Source organism: Triturus cristatus, chromosome 2_1, assembly GCF_964204655.1.
Source record: "Triturus cristatus chromosome 2_1, aTriCri1.1, whole genome shotgun sequence".
NCBI lineage: Eukaryota > Metazoa > Chordata > Amphibia > Caudata > Salamandridae > Triturus > Triturus cristatus.
In genome coordinates this window covers 1,086,196,692-1,086,217,732 of record NC_140581.1, presented here as the reverse complement: position 1 = coordinate 1,086,217,732, position 21,041 = coordinate 1,086,196,692, and positions in this window count along the sequence as shown.

Genomic DNA, 21,041 nt, shown 5'->3' with positions numbered 1-21,041 from the left:
GGCTTGGAAGCGAGCTTGCCCCCTGAACTGAGCCCCAGGACCATTGGGCTCAACCTGACCTTCACTCACCCGCCGCTGGACTGTGGTGTTCCTTCCCTCGCCGGAGTCGTGACTCTCATGCCCCCCAGCCCCTCCTTGAGCCGTGACCGGACTGCTTAGCCGCCCCTGCCTTGGGAAGAGCCTCGCTCGATCTGAGCCGCTCCCCCGACGCCGTGCTGGGCTGCCCCAGTCACCTCGCTGAGCACCTTCACCCCTCCCGCCGGAATAGGCGTTGTGAGCATCTCCCAGCCTCGGACGGCCCGGACGTAGACAGCGTGCCCGGCTGCCCCGCTCTGTTCACTTGTCACCTGTAACACCCCGCTCTTGCCGTGAACCTGAAGGACCAGACCCCCCTCGTGAAGGGTGGGAGCCCCGGACGCCGCCTCACCCTTCTAAAGAGAGCCGCTGGAGTCCCGCACCCGCCTTCACGAAAAGAAACAAGGTACTGTACTTACGAACTCGACCGCGAGCTCGCATCGGATCCAGGGTCCGTAACGTTCTCTTTTCCCTGTCATCTGACACGTGCCTCCCGGTTGCCGCTTCAGCGCAAAGTGCGCGGAGGCCCGCAGTTCACCTTATTACCCGCCTAATAACTTTCCGTATAAAGAGAACTTTTCGTATTCATTGAAATTGTGGCCCCACCGTTCATCGTTACTGGGACTTGTACTAAATCTGCTGAATCTATATAAAAGCCTTATCTTTGTATACAACCTGATTGGTGTCCGTTTGTGGTGCATGCAAGGGTTTTACTGTGTGTATAATTGGAATTGCTTAACCGTGTATGCCTGAGGTTTAGTCTTGACTGCGCGCACCACGCACCTAGAGGGTGAGCAGGGGTTATTCTGAGGAGTCATCCTTCACCCTGACTAGAAGTAAAGGGTCCCTGCTTGTCGCTGGCACTTGCCTGAGCCACCCAGAGTCCCCTCATTTCTAACATTGGAGGCAGCGGTGAGGATTTTCGGATTTGTATTTGTAATTTACATATAGTGGATCATTGATCACCACATAGAGAGTGCAGACCAGTAACACAGCCCCAATACTATTGACTTTTTGCTTTGCCAAGAATCTCAATTTTTTGATAAACCATGCCTGGTTCACTCCCTGCAGGAAGGGCAGCCTCTATAGTCTCTGGAATGGATGATATGGAATGGGAAGAAGAGAGATTAGAGAGCTACACCAAGGCCCAGCTGAAGGGCTTCTGCAGGAAATTCAAAGTCCCCACTGTTGGATGCAAGCTCAAAGTAGATCTTAGCAAGGCGCTGAGGGCCTGGGTGGAGTCAAGAAAAGACTCTCATGAGGCGGAGGAAATTGAGTGGGCAGAGAGCATCGCTCGCTTGGGCAGAGGCCTGTTGCCAGAGGAGTTGGCCAACAGGAAGGAAACCAGAGCTCATGAGATAGAGATGGCGAAACTAAATGGACAACTGGAGCTGGAAAGCAAAAAGCTGGCTCTGGAAGAAAAGAAAATGGAGCATGACTTGATAATGAGGAAGTTTGATATGGAGCTCGAGAGGCTTGAGGCCATGAGTGTCTCAGCCCAGCAAAAAGAAAGGTTTGTAGCTCAGAGATTGAGCTTTGCTGAGTGGGAGGAGGAATCCAGCTCAGATGGTGGCAGCAATATTGAATTTTTTAGTGCTGAGAGAGTAGTACACACACCCAGAGACTTGGCACCTGACTTGAAGGAGGGGGTTAACATACACCAGGAGGTTCAAGGAAATGAGGTAGCTCCAGTAGTGCGCAGTGTCCCTGAGAGGAATAGGGTAATTGGTGCAGGGGTTCATGGTCCTAGTGGTGGGAGGGACACTCTACTGACTCTAAATGAGAGGTGCAGGGAGAGGCGTTCCGCCAAAATTGAAGTCCTGGTATGTGAGTGTGAAGACTGCCCAGAAGAGTGTGGGTTGTGTGACAGAGAAAGTCAGATACTGTCTTGCCAGTCTCAGGGGAGGGGTGTGGAGTACGTGTGTGAGGCACTGGATGGTGAGGTGAAGGATAGTTTGGTTAACCCTGCTAGGGGGCTGTGTGATCCAATTGTGGGAGAGCATATTGTAAGTCCCTGTTTTCCAGAGCTATGCCAACACCTGTGGGAGAGTGAGTTCTCTGACTGCAGGGAGCTCACATTGGAGGCAGACCTTTTGGTGGAGTCCAGGGGGTCTGGAAAGGCATCGGGGAGTGATCCCAAGAGGAGTGGTTCAGTTATCTTCAAACCCAGTGTGGTGGAAGTGGCTCAGAGTAGCCCAACTAGGTCCTGTAGTAGTCAGAGGGGTGTAGGGCCTCACGTCCTGTCTTTAAGGGGAAGGAGTGAGAATGGGTTATGTCCCAGTAGTGCCCAACCTCAGTCTCAGAACTTGGATGGTTCTTTAAGGGAACACCAGGTGGGGAGCCTAGTCTGTTCTGAGGGGCTGCCCGTTGTGCGGGATCCCCTAGTGGCTGGTGAACGGGGAGTGTCTGTAAGCAGGCCACCCTCAGTTCTGGCGTCTGGCAGTACCGCTCCAGTTGGGAGGGTGCAGAAGTCCAGATTGAGGGGTGAGTGGGGGAAAGAGTCCCCAGTGGAAGAACCAGTGGGTCAGGGGCCAGCCAGAAGGGCTGCGGCACCAGTGAATGACCATGGTGACACCACTTCTGTCCTGGGGATCTTCGTGCACTGTCAGATGGACAGGGGTCGGGAGATCTGTGCCAGGCAGACTGTCACCCGACACATGAGTTATGTGTCACCCTCAGGGGGGGCATGCGTGCTCCCCGGGAAGTCCTGGTGCGTCAGGCGAGCGTTCAAACGCATGGGTTGGTCCCAGGGTTGGGAAGCCAGGTTCAAGTGTTGTCTGACCTGGAGGGTGGAACAACTGTAATCAGTGTCCTGACCCATGTTGCCTCTAGGGGTACCATGCGAGTTGGGAGGGTACAGCCATCTGGAAGGGGGTACAGAGGGAGGGAGTCTTCGCCTCTGACCCCGGCTCAACTGAAGGGTTTAAACCCTAGGTTGGAGGGCCAGGTTCAGGGTGTCCCCCCTGACCCGGACGCCCAGTTGCAGGATAGAACCCCTGAACTGGTGGGCGCATTGCACAGGACACCTGCCACAGGTGCCCTGGCAATTCTGGAAGGGGGTACCACTCCAAGTGGGAGGGTACAGAGCCCCAAGGAGGAGGACCGGGTGTGGGAGAAGCCACCCCAGTCTTTGGTCCAGCTGCCGGGTACAGGCGTGGGGCTGGTGGGTCAGTGCCAGGATGTCATACCTGACCTGACAGGAGGGAGAATGGACAAAGGTTGCCAAGCACCTGGGGCTACTGCCCCCGCTCCCTTGCGCCACAGAGGTTTGAGAGCCCTGAGAGGCATAAGGCCTGGGTCTCATCACTGACTACTGTCAGTGGCCACTGTGGCATTTTGCTGTCTGTCTGTTGGGGCACACCTGTGAGCCAGTTACGGTTAGGTGCTGCACAGGTGGTGTCCACAGGTGAGGAGAAGGGTTCTCCATGGATTGGCTTGTTGGGCCCTGAGAGTATGGACAGAGGGAGTCCAATAGGTTCAGATTGGCGTAGAACTGGAGTCTGCCCCTGCAGTTGCGGGCCAGGTCCTCGTTCTATCGCCCCAAGCAGGGAAGACCATCACGGTGGTGATTGGTCTGCCCTGCGTTTTGGCTTGAAGGGGATAGTGTTGGACTTGGCCCTTTTTGCAGGGTCATCCCTAAACTTTTTGCCTTCCTCCTGCCTTTTTTCTGACCTGTTGTTGGCTGTTTTATGACTCTGGGCACTTTACCACTGCTGATCAGTGCCAAAGAGCATATGCTCTCCCCATTGTAAATTGCTATGTTGGTTGGATTCCATAATTGGCTTATTTGGTTCATTGTCAGACCCCAGTAAAGTGCATCAGGAGTGCCAGGGCGTGTAAATACAAATGCCGCTGGTGGGCTTGCAGCACTGGTTGTGCCACCCACAGAAGCGGCCTGGTAAAATGTGTCTTGGTTTGCCATTGCAGAACCTGCGTGCAGTCTGGTACTGACATGCTGACTGGCAAGTGCACACACTTGCCAGTCCCTAAACCTTCCCTTAACTTCAGGTTAGTCACCCCTATGGTAGGCCCAAGGGCAGGGTGCATTGTAGCATAAGGTAGGACAAGCCCTGATGTGTGTGGCATGTCCTAATAGTGAATTACCGCCATTTTCGTTTTTCACTATTGTAAGGCTACCCTGTACTCATAGGCCAGCATGGGCGGTTAAGATTGTTACATCCTATGATCCTAACCGACCCAGGGAACATGGTAGAAAATCGAGTTTAGTATGCCTGAACTCAGAATAATAAGGTACATCTTTTGGTAAGGTTTATTTTAATATTCTGCGTTTGCAAATGCCACTTTTAGAAAGTTGGCATTTGCTTGCCTAACCATTTCAGCCCGCCTCTGCGTGATGTGTATCTGCTGTCTGGCTTGCTTGAGTGACAGGGCTGGGGAAACCCAGAGGGGCAGGGCTAGGTAGCCTGGTGGTGAATAGAAAGATTGACAGGTAGATGGGTGGGAGGAGTACACCTGGACTCTGAATAGGACTGTGCTCTGCCACCACAATGCCGGCTCCGCCCCCTGTGGAGCGTCTGATGACTCTGCCCTGCACTCTGAAAGAAGAAGCCTGCATCGCGTCAACAAAGTGCTCTAGAACTGGACTGAACTAGGCGAGGGCCCCCCTGGCCTGGGAGAACAAAAGAAATGCAGTATAAATGTAGGAGCCCTGCTCCTAAGAAATCAGATCCGCTTTGAACCAAGAAGAATCTCTGCCTGAGGAGGAGGCACCAGGAAAGCTGTAACGAGGAAGACTGTCCCTATCCTGGGGGACTGGCCTGCAGTGGTGACCTTGCTGCCAAAGGACAGAAGAGGAACCTTTTGCTAGAGACTTTGCTTTATTTTTATTTTCAAGAAACTTGTGCTTTTCAAAACGATCTCCAAGGGCTTGGAAGCGAGCTTGCCCCCTGAACTGAGCCCCAGGACCATTGGGCTGAACCTGACCTTCACTCGCAGGACTGTGGTGTTCCTTCCCTCGCCGGAGTCGTAACTCTCGTGCCCCCCAGCCCCTTCTTGAGCCGTGACCGGACTGCTTAGCCGCCCCTGCCTTGGGAAGAGCCTTGCTCGATCTGAGCAGCTCCCCCGAACCCGTGCTGGGCTGCCCCCGGCACCTCGCTCGCCGGAGGCTCGCTGCGCACCTTCACCCCTCCCGCCGGAATCGGCGTTGTGAGCATCTCCCAGCCTTGGACGGCCCGGACGTAGACAGCGTGCCCAGCTGCCCCGCTTTGTTCACTTGCCACCTGTAACACCCCGCTCTTGCCGTGAGCCTGAAGGACCAGACCCCCCTCGTGAAGTGTGGGAGCCCCGGACGCCGCCTCGCCCTTCTAAAGAGAGCCGCTGGAGTCCCGCACCCACCTTCACGAAAAGAAACAAGGTACTGTACGTACAAACTCGACCGCGAGCTCGCATTGGATCCAGGGTCCGCAACGTTCTGTTTTCCCTGTCATCTGACGCGTGCCTCCCGGTTGCCGCTTCAGCGCGAAGTGCGCGGAGGCCCGCAGTTCACCTTGTTACCCGCCTAAGAACTTTCCATATAAAGAGAACTTTCCGTATTCATAGAAATTGTGGCCCCACCGTTCATCGTTACTGGGCCTTGTACTAAATCTGCTGAATCTATATAAAAGCCTTAGTTTTGTATACAACCTGATTGGTGTCCGTTTGTGGTGCATGCAAGGGGTTTACTGTGTGTATAATTGCAATTGCTTAACCGTGTACGCCTGAGGTTTAGCCTTGACTGCTCGCGCCACGCACCTAGAGGGTGAGCAGGGGTTATTTTGGGGAGTCATCCTTCGCCCTGACTAGAAGAAGTAAAGGGTCCCTGCTTGTCGCTGGCACTTGCCTGCGCCACCCAGAGTCCCCTCATTTCTAACAATTCCCCTGCCTCCCTTTGGTGCCTCCCAGTAGTTTTGATTGTGTTACTATTGTGCTGTACTCTGGTTGTTGGCTTGTGTCCTGGGAAAATATTATGGGTTTGTTCTGTTGCCAATTGTATTTGTGTTACATTACTGTGTTAGGTTTGTTGCACTCAACATTTACTTTAGAAATCTTATAAATGGTGTTATATTTCCAGGAACAGGCTGCACATTCCTTTAAAGTTCTATTGGCCATCAACCACTGTCTAAATTGCCAGTCCAATACCTCCATCATTTTGGCTGTTTAACAAACCGGTCCGATTGAAACTGTGGCAGAGATGTCTCTTTAATTAGTATATTCAGTGCATACTTTATATAATTGTGAGAAGTTGGCGTGGTATATGCTGTTCACTAGTTAAAGTGGACACCTTGCACCAGTACAATTCGACTCTTATGGTAGTAGGTTTAAGACAGCCTTTCAAGAAAGCTATCCTAGTGGTATCTGTGGAGAGCAGCCTTCAGGCTAAGTCTTTAGAGGAATGTAAACCAGCTTGTTTTACCTTATAATCTCTTGAATTACCAAATGAAAGGACACCACACAGGTATATATATCAAATATATATGCATTTATTACTAAACAACTCTCTACTAATCTCTTTATGAGATTAAAAGTCAGGACATATGCACAAATCAACGTTTCACAATAATTTAAGCACAAATACGGCTGAGACCCCAGGGGCGTACCAGACCATATACTAAAAAAGAGACTTAGAGATAACGACTTGCAAGGGGACAAGGCCTAGGGCCTTCAGAGTCGCTGGAGCCTCTCGAAACCATCCAAGGCATGTAAGTAAAGGACCCATGGGGACGCATGCAGTGTGTTAACACAGCCGTGAATCCCCGCTGACTTCAATGGTGCAAGTCGCGGTTGGAAATTAAGAGTTTAAGGATACTTCGGTAGAATCTACAAGCAGGTCACTTACAGGTTAAGTAGTTCTAGAGCCAACACCCACAGGAGCACCAGAGTGCTGGAGTTACCTCACCCAGGGAAGCCGGGTGCATAGGTGTCTTTTGGTGTCAGGTCGCGGCGTCGTTTTCAATGGGAGCCAATGAAGACTTGCTGCTTGTGAAGACAGAAGAAGTGTCCGGTGGAATCCCAGCTTGGATTCACAAGAAGGAAGACCTGAAAGCAGAGGGGACAGTGTTCATAGTCACTTGGCAGTGACCCAGGGCCAGGAAGCTGGATGCCCACAGTCGTTGGGTGATTTCAGGTAGTTCACGGGTGTCTTGACTCTTCAGCCACGATGTCCAGGAGACGTCGACGATGACCAGGAGCTGGATTTGGCGTGTTCCACAAAGTCTTCAGCTTACTGCGGTGTCGACGACCAGATTGGAGCCAACAAGCCTTGGTAACAGCAAGTCTCGTGGAAAGGATAAAAAGTCAGCGGTGCAGACCAGCAAGGTCTGAGGGACTCACCCAGCAAGGGTAAGTCAGGGAAGGCCTGGAGCAACCAGGGGAGCCCTTTTAAATTGTAGGAAAGTCTTCAGGGCACCTACAAGCCAACCAGCAAGGGATCGCAAAGACACCTCAGGAGGATCCATTCAACAGGGGCCCACGGTCACTCGGGATGGGGAAGGCCTCTGATCTCTGGAGGGATCCCTGCTAGAGACTTGGATAACACGTGGCCCAATGCACAGGTTCATAGAACGTCGTGAAGGGGTTGCACTCGAAAATAGTGCACGGTACCCAGGGATTGCGGTTCCTCGTCACTCGTCGGGTCCACTTGCCTCAGCGTCGCTGGGAACTTACGATGGCCTTGGAGAAGTCAGGAAATCCTCTTCCTGGGCTGCAGGGACTTCGGGCTCCGGCGGGAGCGGTGGAGTTTGCGACCGTTTATTGCAAGATTTGGTGCCTGCCAAGCAGGGGAATCACTCCTTGACTCCAAGGGAGATTCTTTCATCTTCCAAAGGTAGTGGAACGTCGAAGGTCTGGGATTCGTCTTCAGAGCGTCGTCCAGGGGTATCTAGTTTGCAATGGCAAGGCTTTCCTAACTTATACTGAAAGGAAGGGAGGGACTAGCTCTATGACACCACCTATGGGAGGGTCAGGGGAGTGGGGGGCTACACCCACTTCCATTTGTCCAGTTCCGTGCCAAAGCAGGGGCAGGTAGCCCCTGAGCCTGTCTGAACTGGTTTATGCACAGAGGAGCCTACTGCTCCCCCAGTGCAGGACTTCAAAGCACTCTAGGAGTGCACCCACCCAGCCCCAATACACTAAACCCTGTTTGGGAGGTGGTCACACCTCCCTGTGACAGGATACCTATTGTTGGGCCTCCTCCACTGCGAGTTTCGATCATCAGCAGGAGGCCAGCCCAGTGTCTGTGACTGGTGGCATCCATTTTGTGATGTAATCACTAGAAGGCACTGTTCCGGGGTGGGTATCCATTTTGTGATGCCAGGGCTCTTCAGGATTCTACCGCGTTTCCACAGTCGGTACATGTCTATCCCTCTAGAAGGGTGGGACCAGTTACTGGTGTGGAGGTATCATTGCAAAGCGTTTGACACCAAACACGACATGTTTTGATGCAGCCATTCCAAAGTTAGCATTACCGCGGGGTTATAATGCACTTAAGAGTATATGGTTTGACCGCATTCACAAACAGCCCCAGAGAATAGACTCTGAGAGCTGCAGAGGGGCCCTGCTCAGGCAGAGGCACCCCCTCACATGGAAACCAAGCACCCTGCCTTCAGGATTGATAGGGCCTGCCTTAGGGGTGACTGATAGGGGTGACTGATAGGTTTAAATGTGTGTGCAGGGAGAGATATAGTGAACCTATATCTCAGTGAGGAGTGATAGCATCACCTCACCCAGGCTGCAGTAGCAGGCCTGTGGTGTGAGATTTAGTCTGCTTCCCAGGGGTGGCATAATGCATGCTTCAGCCCCTGGTAGGCCTGTGAAGTACCTATGCCCTTGGTACCTAAGGTACCATATACTAGGGACTAATAAGGCACCACAGTATCCAATCACTAGTGCACCTAATATGCACTCCAAGTTGTTTAGAGAGAACAGAGAGGCTAGGGCTCTGATTAGCAGGGTCCCAGCCAGGCTATTGCCAGAAACCAGTGTAAACATCAGAAAAAAAGTGGGGGCAACATAAGAGGCAGATCCTACTCTCCTACAATTATATAACCCACAACTTTCTGCTTTTGAGATCCATGCAGGGCCACATGTTTTAAATGCCATCCTGCTGACATAGTCGTCCATCCTCCCAAAGTTGATAAATACTATTCTGCCAAGCCTGCTCCATTATACAAACAGATGTTTTGTATTTTTTATGCAATAACAATACAGGACTTCTCCTCCTTTATACCCAGGATCTGTAAGAGAATTGCTGTGTGCACCAGCATTACCCAAAACTGCAACCATTTCTAAAACAACTGATGACACAACTCTTTGAAGTAATCTACACTAAAATACAGTCACTGTAAACTTCCACTCATAGAAACTAGCCCTGCTACCAATAACGCATTGAGAGTATCTTTGCCTTTGTAATTGAACAGGGGATTGCTGCCTTTCAGCTAGATTCATGCTGTTCAAATACCACCTATATGCAGTGCCTAATTTGAGGTGATGGTTGCAGGTGAGGCCCACCATCACTCACCTTCTGGGACCCAGGCTTATATTTCATTATCAGACTTTGACCCAGAAGAAGATAGAGAAAGGGAGAAAAGAGAGAAAGGATGAAAAAGAATGACTTAGAGCGAAAGCGAGAATTAAAAAAATCCTGCAAGAATGGGATAAAGGGGCAAGGAATGTAGAGTGGTGGATGAAAGAAGCATGAGGTGGAATCAAGACTGAAAATCTTTGGTATTCAGCACCTCTGACGCTCGGTAGAACCATCCATGTGCGTCGAACCAAAACTGTGGGCCAGGGACCTTTATCTTTTACAAATTAAGCACTGCCTACAAACATATATACTTACATGAACACATAAATACATAAATGCCTCGAACTAGACACAATGCAAACCTAGCAGAATAAAGTAAGGACATATTTCAATTGAAGAAGTGTGATTAAATTACATTTAACACAGACTGTAGGGTGAAAGTTTACATTTCATACATTTCCTCACCAATTTTTCTCTTAATTGGTAAGACCCTTGCCTCTATTTCAAACCAAGGGCAAATGAAACGAAAACTAGCCACTTTAAAAATTAGCACAATGGCATAGGCTAATTGCATATTTCAAAACCAAAGAGTATCCCTTGTGAGATAGCATTTACATCTTTTATACGATATATATATTTTTTGCTTCTAGGTAACATATCAATGTCTATACACTGCCTCCATTGGAGATCTGTGCTAAAGCAGGAGGAAATATCAAATAGCATGAATATATTACTGCTCAAAATTTACGTCTGATTTAGAGTGGGATATTTGTTGGTGCATATGCTTTCTGAAGTTTACAGATCTATTTAAGCATCTTCAAGTTCCAATGAGTGCAGGTATGGCTAGTGCGTTGCAAATGTCTAGAAATAGTGACAAATACTCAACTCTAATGATGGTCATGCCATTTATTTACACCATCCAATCTCGAGAGATTCCCTTGGCTACAACCATTTCCCCACGTTTAAATGGAACTTTTGATTGTAGATAATTCCACCCATAATGTGGATTTTGCAGTCTTAGGTGACCTCAGGGCATGACAAATATGCATAGCATCCCTTATCAAGATATTTGTTTTCATTTTGTCACCTTTTCTAAAGCATAGCTCATATGGGGGAAAGGATTTACGAACTGGGTCAATAATTTGTAATGATGAAATCCGGAAACAGGTAAGGTGGAAATAGTGAAGTTTAATCCGGTAAAGCCCTGACACCAAGAGGCGTCTAACAATCTCACTGGCAAGCTGTCAACTGTCCTTCCAACCGTCACCCTCACCCAAGGTTCCAGAATAGAACGAGGAAACGTCATGGAACCTTGGGCGAAGGCTCGAGGCAGAAGGCAGCGCGAGGCAAGTCGCGAGGACAGAAATAAGTAAACACAACACATCTCCTCATTTACAGAATAAAATTAAAACAGGATGAGTGGAACCACATAGTAGTGTATGGACTGTAGGGAAAATAAGGTTACAGGAATATCAAAAGCAAAAGGTAAAACAATATGTAATTAATCACATACAAAATCTTGTAACTTTTTTGGAGGAATTATCTCTCTCCCGTGTCTACTAATGGTGGACTCTTTAACATTGGAAGCACCAACGTCAAGCTCATGAGGAGGAAAACCATCTTGTGGCGTATCAGGAATTCCAACTTGGGGAGTATCGTCAGCACTACGAGTAGTGGAATCAAATGACGTGCGAACAATGGTCTCCCCAGCGGAACCCTCAGGAATAGGTTGATCATTGCAAACAACACTAGAGTCACTAAGACTGGTGGAATTCTCCCTCAAGACAGAACAACCACTGGTGCCCTCCCCAGGATCGTTTAAAGGTGGAACCTCGCTACCTACATGGGAATATCCCTGGTGGATGTCGTCGTCAATAATCCAATCATATCTAGAAGAGGTGCAAACACTCCTCCACCCTGGATCAGAATACTGTGGGGCAAGGTACCATCTCCCCGGCACAATGACAGAGACGACAAATGCCACACCTTCCCATCACTCAAACGTGCAGAATTGCAAAAGATTTCCTTGACCATAAGGCGTTGCGAATAGCGGCTAAATCCTTTTTTGACAAAACCACTACTCTTGACTCTAACCCACTGTCCTACATGAATATTGACATGTTTGCATGCATGCTTAGAGTCATAATGGTCTTTACTCTTTTGCTGTGTACGTGTAAATTTGTTATTAACCGATTCCACAGACCAATCAACTTTCTTAGGGAATGACCACCCAATACAGTCTTTGGTGATAGGTGTCCTGCCTCTTAATAACACAAAAGGACTAGAGCCAGTAGACTCGCAGGGTGTCACACGGAAAGCCCACAAGTTGTGAGTCAATTCCTTCCTCCACGAGAGATCATTATGATTGGCCAATTGCACAATCCCCTTCACAACACGGTTAAACCTCTCCACTGCACCATTACCAGCAGGGTGGTACAGGGAGGTAGTCTTGTGAGAAATGCCATTGTCATTGACAAACCGCTTAAAGCTGTCAGAAACGAACTGTGGACCATTGTCGGTTACAATACACTTGGGCAACCCTTCCCTCATGAACACACTCTTTAAGAACTTGATGATGGCTTTAGCATCAACAGATTGTACAATTTCCACTTCTGGCCATTTAGAAAAATGATCCACCAAGACAATGAGATAAACCTGCTCTCCATTTTCCCAAATAGGCCCAAAAATGTCAACTCCCAGTCTTATCCATGGCATACAAGGATTGGACAGTGGTTGAAGGGGTGGTTTCAAGGTATGCTGTGACTTATCAGAGTTTTCACAAGCCAGACAGTTTCTCACTCTCCTTTCTATTTCCAGGTCCAACCCCAGCCACCAGTAAAAGGATTTAACCCTACTCTTAGTCTTCCCAATACCAAGATGCCCCTCATGACAGATATCAAGCAATTTGGATCGAAGGGCAGAAATAAGTAAACACAACATAATTCTCTCTTAGAAAAGATCTCAGTTGATAACACAAGGCAATTCCAATGAGGAAATGAGGCAGATCATGAGAATCATGGACCCTCGTGACACTAAGGATGCAGTAAGGCCCTCATTGTTATGGGTCTGTTTTACATTACAAAGGAAAGTGGCACCATATATGCTGGTGTGTCTCCATGGCAACAGTATTTCAGAGTAGAAACCTTTCTGTATAAGCATCCGGTGTTAACAGCACACAATTATTCCTAGATATCTCAGAGGGTCTGATAATCTGATTTGAAATAAAAGATTTCTCAATCAAGGTATTGAAAATGTACCATGTAAGAGTTTTCAAATAACTACAAGCAATCATCATCAAGGGCCAATATTATTCATTTAAATCATTCCCCAAAATATTGGTTGAATTTTAGCCCTGTTTTTTTTACCTACAAAAGGTTTTAGATGAGGTAATGCACCAGACTTGTATTCAAATAGAAAAGATTATTTGCCTTATGGAAAATATGGCAGTCAGCGAGGCCAATTTGGAGAAGGAAAACTTGGTCGCAAAAAAGTTTAGAAACAGATCTTAGCCTATTCACAAAATTAACATAGATTCTGAAATAAATGATAAAGTATATGAAATACAACTGAGTATACTGTCAGACTTCACTAGACTTTTATTGAAAGAGAGTGCAATCTTTTCCCTACAGATGAAAACTTGGGATCCATCATTAATATTCAGATCCTCGCAAATGATTGAGCAGTGGAAGAGTACGTGCTCAGCTTTTACCAGAAGACTCTAAAACCCCTCCTCTCTTGAGTGCCCAATGAAGCTGCCTCAACAGTTAAAAGAGCTTCGTTTACATACTAATTAATGATGGCACTACACAAACGCGGACTACATAAAGGAATCACAGCCTGTAGCTGGAGTATCTCCTAGTTGTGAGAAGTGCAGAACTGTAAGGACACAGAGGGGGTGGAGGAAAGGAACCCGATTCCTATCTAGGCCGAACTTAACTGCCAGGGGTATCTGGCAGGAGCATAAACTAGAAAATCAGACCAAATTAGTACGAAATCAGTATGTGTGCCCTGATCCCTGTCTCCCAGTCACTTTCTAACGCCAGTGTCCCTTTGCTGCCCGCCGTGGCTGCTCCTCTATTCATTCCAGTTCTTCTGTGCATGCTGCTGCCATTCCCTCATCGTCCATTGTGCAGCCACTTTCCCTGTGCCTCAGTTGTCCTCCATTGCTGCTAATGCCCCCTACCTCCTCCCCCTGTCCCTTTTTTTATCCCTGGACTGTTGTGCTGCCACTGGCCCTGTACTGCCACTACCCTTTTTTGCTGCCTCTGTCTATGACCACTCCACTCTGCCCCCTTTCTCTGTGGGAATACCCCTGCCACCGCCATCCCTATTCTGCTGTCCTGCCACCGCGCCTGTGCCGAACCGTGCTCCTTTGCTGACCCTGACCTTATCTCTTCCATGTGCCCCACTTCTTCGTGTACATGCCCCTGCCCTCTTTTCATCATCTATTGTGCTGTCACTGCCCCTGTGCTGCCACTGCCCTCCGTTGCTGCCCCTGCCCCCTCCTCCTCATTCTCTATTTGCGTGCTCCTGCCCTGCTTTCCTAGTCCATTGTGTTACCAACTGCCCCTGTGCTGTTCTGCTCTCAATTGCTGACCCTGACCCACTTTCCTTTCCACCCTCATTCTGCATGTGCATGCTCCTGCTCCCCTCCCTCGTCCAATGTGCTGCCGTCGCTCCAATGCTGCCACTGCACTCCATTGCCCCCCCCCGCCCCTTCATCCCCGACCCGCCTGTTCTCCTTGCATTTGCCTCTGACTCATTCCTTCCTGGTCTCTTGTGCTGCCGATGCCCCACACCGGCCACAGCCCTTCATTACTCACCCTGACCCACTCTTGGCCCCCTTGCCCATTGTGTTGACACTGACCCTGTGCTTCGCCCTCCGTTGGTGCCCCTGCCCCCTTCCAATCGTTCTCATTGTTTAACTATTACTTTACTCTGGTTGTTGTTTCGTGACCTGGGAAGCAATCATGGGTTTGTTGTGTTGCTAATCTAATATGTGTGACATTACTGTGCTGTGCTCTTTTGCACTAAATAATTACTCAAGACATTTTAGAAAACGCTGTTATTTCATTTAAAGTGCCATTGATAAACAAGCACTGTCTAAAGTGACCAGTCGAAACGCTCCAATGTTTTTGTTGTATAACAAACGAATCCGCTTGTAACTGGCAAAGGCACGTCTTAAGTTAGTTTCTTCAGTGCTCACTTTATATAATATAAACCACAATTTTCTGGTTTTGAGATTCATGCAGGGCAATTGGTTTTAAGTGCCATCCGGCTGACAGAATCATCCACCCTCCCAAAGTTGATAAATGCCATTCTGCCAAATCTGCTCCATTATGCAAACAGATGTTTTGTATTTTTCAGTTAGAAAACAGAACTTCTCTACCTTTGCACCCAGAATCTTGAAGGGCAATGCCATATGCATCAGCACCATCCAAAACTGCATCAATTTCATAAATAACTGATGACACAACTTGTTAAAGAAATCTAAACCACAATCCATTACCACACTCTTTTCACTTATAGAAACCAGCCATCCCTCCAATAACACATGGAAAGTATCTTTGTATTTCACTTTGTACATAGGATTGCTGTCTGTTTGGCTAGTTTCGCGCTGTTCAAATACCATCTACATACAGGGCTTAATTTGAGCTGATGGTTGCAGGTGGGGCTCAACATCACTCACTTTTCGGGAACCTGACATATTTCATGATCAGACTTTGATCAAGAACAAAATAGAGAAAGAGAGAAAGAAGGAGGAAGAGAAAGGTTGAAAAGGAGTAGCAAAGGGAGAAAGTGGGAATTGAGAAGAACTTGCAAAAGTGAGACAAAGGGGCAAGGAATGTAGAGTGGTGGATGAAAGTAGCATGAAATGTAATCAAGGCTAGAAAGCCATATTATTCGGCATCCCTGATGTTTGGGAATACTGGAGTTGTGCGTCTAATCAAAACTGTGGGCCCTGGCACTTATTCATTTACATATAAAGCATTGCCTGCACACATCCATACATACATAAACACATATACACATTCAAATATGCCTCAACCGAGACAATGCAGGCAGGTATGGTAGAGCAAAATAAGGGCATGTTTCAACTGAATAAACATCATCATATTAAGTTTAACACAGATTGGAGGGCACAGTTTTGCAATTCATAAATCTCCTTATTAATTGTGCTTAAATTGGAAAGACACATGTTTCTATTTCAAAGCAAGGCCAAATGAAATTTAACTTAGCCTTGTTACAAATTAGCACAGTGACATAGGCTAATTACATATTTCAAAATCAAACAGTATTCATTATGAGATAAGATTTACATCTTTTATACAATATATTTTTTGCTTATAGGTAAAATTTCAATGTCTACACACTGCCTCCTTTGGAGATCTGTGCTACAGCAGGAGGAAATACCCAAAAGAAATACATTACTACTATACAGTTCCTTCTGATTTAGAGTGAGAAAATTGTTGTAGCCTTTACTTTCTGAAATTTACAGATCTATTCAAGCACCTTCAAATCGCTGTGCAGCTAAGTATGGTTAGTTCATTGCGAATGTCTGGAAATAGTGACAAATCTTCAACTCTAATGGTGGTCATGACATTTACATTGTCTGCTCTCATAACCCTCCCAACTCTTACTTGGCAACAATCACATCTCCATGTTTAAAATATAACTTTTGTGTGTCGATAAATATTCATATAAAGTGTTTTTTGCAGTCTTAGGTGATCTTAGAGCATAAATATATGCATACTCCCAGTTATCCAGATATCACTTGCAAAGTTATCACTTTTTCCACACATAACTTATATGAGAAAAAGGATTTACGTATTGGCCCAATAGTGGCTTAGAAAATGTTCTTATTTTACAGCGAAGTTCAAAAGATATTGTAGAAATTTACCTGAGGTTCATCTGTAACCAAATGGAATTACCATCTCCATCAGGTTGGCTAGTCCAGAAATATATCACACTTATGATTAAATAAGTTCTGACTTACCAATGCACCCGCCATTATGTAAACACCTTTACCAACAGCAATACCAGTAAAGAAATGAGAAATATCATGAAAATGTTGGACCTTTGTGACTTGGTAGATGCAGTGAGGCCCTCATTGGTCGAGATCAGTTTTACATCACAAAGCAATGTAGCACCATGTATGGTGATGTCTACATGGCAGCACAAGTGCCAGAGTTCAGAGTGAGAACTGTATCTGAGAGTTATAATAAAAACCATTCTGTTATCTTACGAAATCTGATAATCTAATCTTAAATTAAACATTTACCATTCAAGGTCCTGAAAATGTATTTTACCATGTAAGTCTTGCCAAATAACTCCAAACTAGCATCAACATGGGCCCCAGCATTTTGTTTCAATTTTAGCCTTGTTTTTTTTAAATTTACAAAAGGTAGAGCACTAGATTTCTATTCAAATAGGAAACCTTGTTTGCTCTCTATGGAAAATGTGATAGGCAATGAGGTCAATTTGCAAAAGGAGATCTTGGTCACAAAAACATTAAGAAACTGATATTAGCCTATTCACTTTTTTATTTTTTAATTGAGGAAATGCAGACTCCTCCTCAAGCCTCTTCCAGACAATCTAGACTGTGCGGCTTTGGCCATTAAGATTGAATTAGACATTCAAAATACTTTCACGGCATATTACTCTATCATCCACCCAGTACTAAATCCGCATTTCTTGACAAGATTGGTCAACTGTTGGAAGCCAAGGCCGGCGCGTCCAACTTCTCCATCCTAGGAGACCTTAATTTCCATTTGGAGAATATCTCTGACTGTGAAACAGAAGCACTCCTTGACCAAATGGCCAGCATAGGACTTATACAAATTGTAAAAGGGCCAACACACACAGCAGGGCATTGTCTGGACAAGATCTTTTCGGACAATCCCAACCTTGAATTGACCAGTTCACTTCCATAGTATAGTCAGACCATAAAACGATTATGTTTGAAATCTTACTTTCACAAAAATTGTCTGCTAGATACCCAGGTAAGGGGCCATGGAACAAGATAGAAGCAGAGCAATTAGAAACCTTGCTCACTCAATCGTTACAGGAGACTCCCCCTGATTTAGGCCTCCCAGTAGCGAACTATCAGTCCTGGATTGACTCCGCAACCCTGCAATTGGCCCCTCAGGTTAGCCGTCGACGCCCCAGGATTTCACCGTCGGAACCTTGGTTTAACTGCTCACTCAGAGCACAAAAACAAATATGCCAAAAACTTGAAAAAAAATGGAGATTAGATGACACAAAAACAGAATATACATTGTCCTTTCAAGTCTACAAGAACGTAATCCTGAAGGAAAAGACGTCATAATTTAAAGAAAAAATTGAAGCAGCCATTGGCAGTTTGAACATTATATTTGCCACGGTCAAAAGTCTTTCGAAACTCCAGGATCCACGTGATCATAGAGCTAGCCAGCAATTTTGCAACTCGCTAGCTATGTCATTCCAGCATAAGGTTAAATCAGTCTATGCAATTGATACGCTTCAGGACAATAGTTTGGCCCAGACACTGTCTTTTTTTTTTTTTTTTTTGTAATTATTTTTTTGTATTCCTCATATACCAAAAATAAAAAGGGCATTCTAGATGGGGAGTCCCTCCCCCTCTCCCCTAAATTTGCAGGTTCCGATTCCGATGTTTAAAACCCAAGGGGAGAAAGAGAAGGGCTTAACCCCACCAGCATTTTACTGTTTGCTCGGTCCACTCCAACCCAGTCTCACTGAAAGGCCCTTATCGATATTGGAGATTGAGCCCCAACAGTGCCCAGGTGAAAGCATCGGAATACCTTCATCTGTTCCGCCAAGCCACCAGAGCTGCCCAGATCTTTACGCCACTCGAGGCATCACAGGCGATATCGGACTCACTTACAGAGATTACATGTTTCAAACAATCTAGGAAAGTAGGTGCTTTCTCGTTCTTCCAAGCCCTGCATATTTCTCGCCTAGCCAATATCATCACATAAAAAATAAATTTAGACGTCATGTCAACAAGTCGATATTCCTTAACTAGCCCAAACAAAATTATCCTTGGAGTAATTACAAATTGTATATTCAATACTGCAGCAATAAACTCACTTATTCTAGACCAGTAATTCAAAAGCATTGGGCAATCTACAAACATGTGTAGATCATCAGCGGCAAGGAACCTACAACGGGGGCAGCGATATTCTGAGTTCGTAATACTTGCTAATTTCTTGGGTGAAATGTATACTCTATACAGGGTGAACAAATGATTCCTTTAAAGTGGAGCTGACTTAACCACTGTGTGCAACATTGTAAAGGAATCCACCCACAAGTCATGAAGATTATTATGATCTAAATCAACATCCTCACCCCATATTTTTTTAAGTTCAACGTCTGCCACTCCTTCTTCCTCCATCATGGCCTAATACCAAAAGGCTAACTCTCTTTTCCATGTCCCCTTCCCATTGACTAAATCAAACTTTGAATTTGATGAACAAGACAGCGATGCCATAGTGGACCACCAACCCAATAATTGATAGTGCTTAAACCTGGTAAGTGTTCCCCCTGTCAGCCTAGAAAGAGAGTCCCAATCAATAAGCTGTGAATCCTTTAATAAATCTCTCCAATGTGTTATACCGGCTGTTAGACCTGTCTGCTTCTGAGAGTCCCCTCACACCATGATTTATTTTGTTCCCCCGTGCCTCCTAAAATTTGTCGCTTTTTATTTGTCTACCAGGACCTTTTTGTGTGTTGTCCCATGGGGCTAGATGCTCCTTGACGCTCAGTTGCTCACCAAGTTCCTGGCACCTATGTACAAGGCGCCTGACGGAACCGGTGGCATTACACACTGAGGTTGTCAACCCTAAAATGGTGGACACCATTGTCCCCTATGAGAGTGACTCCCATTGGAGTCCTTCTGACCTCTGACCCTTTGGAGGTTTTGGCGCACTCTGTGTAACCTGCAAACCTGACAGGAATCCCCTCAGAAGTTGCAAGTACACAAAATGGCTGCCTTAGGAAGCCCAGTATGGTGGCTCCTAATGACCAAAAAGACACCTTGGAAGGGCCATGTCATTGACACAGCCAGGGAAGGTTCTAGAACCTTCTGGCTCGTGCTGGCACCCCAGGGCACTGGCTATAAAAGGCCCAGTCCCTGGCGGCCATGATGAGAAAAAGTGGAGAAGAGAAGAAACATAGAAGAGGACTTGACACCAGATTGACACCTGCCCTGTTCCCCCCCCCCTGAGGCAGCTGATAGAAGTACAGCCGAGGTTGTTGGCGTGGACCCTGACTGGCGTTCCAGTCAGAAGCGCGAGCAGTGACCTCTCGCCTTCAGCGCCTGGCCAGCGAGTTCCCAATTGCCCCTCAGAGACTTTGGCCTTAGTTAGAGCCTCCCCGCGACTGCGACTGCGACCCTTGACAGGGCCCCTTCAACTTAAGTGCCTCCTGGCGGGCGTTCGGACGTCTCCGAACCCACCGCCGTCGAAGCGCTGATCGTGGACAGAAGGTGAGGTGCTGCGCTGGGGCGGGGAAAGGCTGGCCTTCATTTGTGCAAGAGTACCGTCTCTGCCCTGCCCGAGTGACTTGGGGACTGTTGTTGTGGGCGGGAGCCCCCCCATGAGTGAGATCGGAGGGAGGATCGCGGAGCCCCTGGAACCCCCCTTCGCCCTTGGGAGAAGGGCCATACTGACTGGAGCGCTTACTGGTGCAGCTAAAGTGAGGTGGGACCGTCTCTTCCCCTGAAGTTGCCGCATTGTTCCAGGACTGAGGTGCGGCTCCATTTTTGAACTGTGCGCGCAGGTAGTTTGACCCCTCCGGCAGCCCGTTCGACGGTCTGAGGACTCGTGAACTGAAGCCGCCTTCGGAGACCCCGCCTGCATTGACAGAAGCGCACAGACTCCTCCGGCCGCAGTAGTATTAAACCGGTTGGCCGCGGAGTGTAATTGCCGTAGTCATTGTATGTCTTTATCTTCCAGATACACGCGCAATATGCTTTAAGTGCAACTAAAGGATTATCACGAGTATCTTGTGCCCAGAGAGCCCGAACCCGTGAACACTTCAAAAACTGTAAGAGCGCGCATTCCACATTAAATGGCAATCTAAATGTGTTTACCCTGAAAGTGATCAATTGGTGGCAGCGATACCAGTATGACCCTGAGATATTTATGTGAAACGATCGGTATCTAACTTGCTATGCAACTGTGATGTTTTGCTGATATTTATTCCAGTCATTGCTGATATTTATTCCAAATGTATTGAATCCTGATATTTATCCAGTATATTTATTTATTAGAGTCCAACCATTTATTCCTACGCAACCAGTACACAGCTAATCAAACCCATGTAAGAAAGGTGAATGTGATTAACTAATTGAACTTCTTCCAACCCAGAGAACTTTTACATAAACGAAACATATTTTTCTATAACAGTGGTGTGGTGTCCTTCTTTTTATGTGGTGTGCAGGGAG